The sequence below is a fragment of the Galeopterus variegatus genome, unplaced genomic scaffold (assembly GCF_000696425.1).
Source record: "Galeopterus variegatus unplaced genomic scaffold, G_variegatus-3.0.2 Scaffold6637, whole genome shotgun sequence".
Classification (NCBI taxonomy): Eukaryota; Metazoa; Chordata; class Mammalia; order Dermoptera; family Cynocephalidae; genus Galeopterus; species Galeopterus variegatus.
In genome coordinates, this window is record NW_007732748.1 from 3,447 (window position 1) to 6,892 (window position 3,446).

A 3,446-nucleotide genomic window follows, 5' to 3' on the forward strand; every position below is an offset into this window, starting at 1 on the left:
GAAAAATGTCTATTCAGGTCCTTTACCCATTTTTTAATATGGTGATTTGTTTTGATGTTGAGTTGTTTGAGTTCCTTATATATTCTGGAATATTAGACCCTTGTCAGATGTGTACTTTGCAAACACTTTCTCCCATTTTCTAGAATGTCTCTTCACTTTGTAGATAGTGTTACTTGCTGTGCAGAAGCTTTTTAGCTTCATGTAGCGCTATGTGTGTACTTTTACTTTAGTTGCCTGTGTCTTTTTAGTCTTGTCCAAAAAAAGTGCTGCTTATTCCTATTTTGTGTAGTGTTTCTCCTATGTTTTTTTCCCTAGTAGTTTCCTAGTTCCACTGTTTAATCCATGTTGAGTTGATTTTTGTGTGTGGTGAGAGATAGGGGTCTAGTTTCAATCTTTTGCATGTGGATATTCAGTTTTCGCAGCTCCATTTGTTGAAGAGGTTGTCCTTCTCCCACTGTATATTCTTTGAACCTTTGTCAAAAATCAGTTGGCTGTTAGTGCGTGGGTTTGTTTCTGGGCTCTCCATTCTGTTCCATTGGTCTGTCTATTTTTATGCCAGTACCATGTAGTTTTGTAGACATATAGTATATTTTGAAGCCAGGAAGTATGATGCCTCCAATTTTGTCCTTTTTATTCAATGTTGCTTTAGCTATATGGGGTCTTTTGTGGTTGCATACCAATTTTAGGATCATTTTTCCACTTCTGTGAAGAATTTCATTGTTTTTTTACATTTTTCATTTTATTTTATTTCAATAATGTATCCAATTCCACAAAAATATAATATCAAATTACTTTATAGTTTAAAGAAGTATAACATAACTAAAATTTGTATATGATTATTATACCTATCAAAAATTATGTTAATGAATTCATTGTACATTCTTTCCAATGATGCACTATACAGCAATGAAAATGAGTAAACTATTGCTATATCCTCAGCATGGATAAATTTCACACACTTAATTTTAAATGAAGAAAGCAGGTTGCATATAATTAGCATGTGCCTGTATATATTTAAAAGCCAAAAGTTGGCAAAATAAGACTGTATCTTCTTTAGAGATACATATACATGGGAGGGATAAAATTAATCAGAGGCAGGGAAATAGATGATTAACACAAACATCATCTATTACTGGTTATGTGCCTTTTTGGAATTAAATGAGGAAAGGAAATTCAATGGGGAAGAGGGACTTCAATACATAGGGACTTCAAAAATATTAATAATGCTCTATTTCTTAACCGTGAAGGTGAATACCCTACTGTTCACTTTATTATTTATTAAAACACACATATGTGCTATATGTAATCTTTTGTATTTGTAATATATTTTATACAGTGTTAAAAAAAGAAAAAGAAACAACAATAGGGGTAATCAACAAAACCAAAAGCTCTTTTTTGAAAGTATAGACAAACCCTGGTATGATTGAGCTAGTGAGAAATAGAGAAGGCACAGATAAAACATTAGGAGTAAAAAAGAAACATGGTTATGGAGAGAATGAATACTAACAAAATAAGATTATAATTTTTAAAAAATATATTTAACTTCTGGTCTCTTTATTTTCCCCCCAAAAAACATGTTAAATTCCATTCAATTTAATTATGTGGAGCATTATAATTTATTATTTGCCTTTGAAATAATTAAATATATTTTCTTTATTTCCTTTCATATTTAACACTGAAACCTAAACCCAAGGAGTGGTCAATTAGCTTAAGAAGAAATTAAAATTATTTGCATCTACTTTGTTTTTTATTTTAATTATTATTTATTATTGGTTATGAATATTCATGAGGTACAAAGCTGACTGACACCGCTTGTGCCCAAGATGTGAAGGCCAGATTCATACCGGCAGCATACCCATTACAATAAATGTCATTTGTACTCCGTGTCACCGTCCCAATTATCCCCAATCTCCCTCCCCCTCCCCATTTCCTCCCCCTCCCCATTTCCTCCCCCACTCCACTTTGTAACCAAAGGTATGTTCTTTCCCTCTGCAAGTCTGACACACTACTGTGTTTTTTCTTTCCTGCCTTCTTTCTCTCTTACATCCCAGTTATGAGTGAGTACTTGAGATATTTATCCCTCAGTGCTTTGCTTATTTCACTCAGCATAAGTTTCTCAAGTCTCAACTATCTTCTTGCAAGTGGGAGAATTTAATTCTTTTGTATGGCAGAGTAGTACTCCACAGTGTATATATACCACAGTTTCTTTATCCAATCATCCATCCCTCTGGGTCCAAGGAGAGGGGAGGGGTCTCCTTTACCATGCAAGTCTTCTGGGCTCCCCTCATCAGGTTCATTGGTATTTTGATAGGGATTGCATTGAACGTATAGAATACTTTAGGTAATATGAACGTTTTGATGATGTTAAATCTTCCAACCCATTAACATGAGATATCTTTCATTTATTTGCATCCTCTTTAATTATTTTACACCAATGTTTTTAGTTTCATTGTAGAAGTCTTTTACCTCTTTGGTATTTCACTTTTTTGGAGCTATTGTGAATGAGATTGTGTTCTTGATTTCTTCCTCAGCTATTTTGTTATTGTCATATAGTTTGGCTATAGATTTTTGTTACTAATGGCATCTAGAAAGGTGAATACTTTCCAGAAGGTTTTCAATTAACTTTGCCCAGATCTATCAGAGGAATTACTATCTATGGTAGCTGTAGGCTTCTGAAATGTATTTCTTAAATAATAAGACTTGAAAGCCAAAATTACTCTTTTATCCATGGGCCACAGAATGGATGTTGTATTAGCAGGCATAAAAACAACAGTAATCTTCTAGTACATCTCCACTAGAGCTCTTGGGGAAATACATGCATTGTCAATGAGCAGTCATATTTTGTAAAGAATTTTTTTTTTTTTCTGATGAGTAGGCCTCCACTGTGGGCTTAAAATATTCAGTAAACCATACTGTAAACAGATGTGCTGTCATACAGGCTTTGTTTTTCCATTTGTAGAGTGCAGATAGAGTAGACAGTATAAATCTTAATGGCCCTAGGATTTTTGGAATGAGCATTGGCTTCAACCTAAAGTCACTAGCTGCATTAATCCTGAACAAGAGAGGCAGCCTGTCCTTTGAAGCTTTGAAGCCAGGCATTGACTTTCCTCTCTAGCTATGAAAATCCCAAATGACATCTTCTTCGAATATAAGGCTGTTTCATCTACATTGAAGATCTGTTGTTTAGTGTTTATCAATTATCTTAGTTAGATCTTCGGGATAACTTGCTGCAGCTTTTACATCAGCATGTCCTGCTTCACCTTGCACTTTTATGTTACGCAGGCAGTTTCTTTGCTTAAACCTCACTAAACAACCTTTGCCAGCTTCAGACTTTTCTTCTGCAGCTTTTTCACTAATATTAGCCTTCATAAAATTGAGGAGAGTTAGGGCTTTGATCTGGATTAGGTTTTGACTAAAGGGAATGTTATAGCTAGTTTGATCTATCC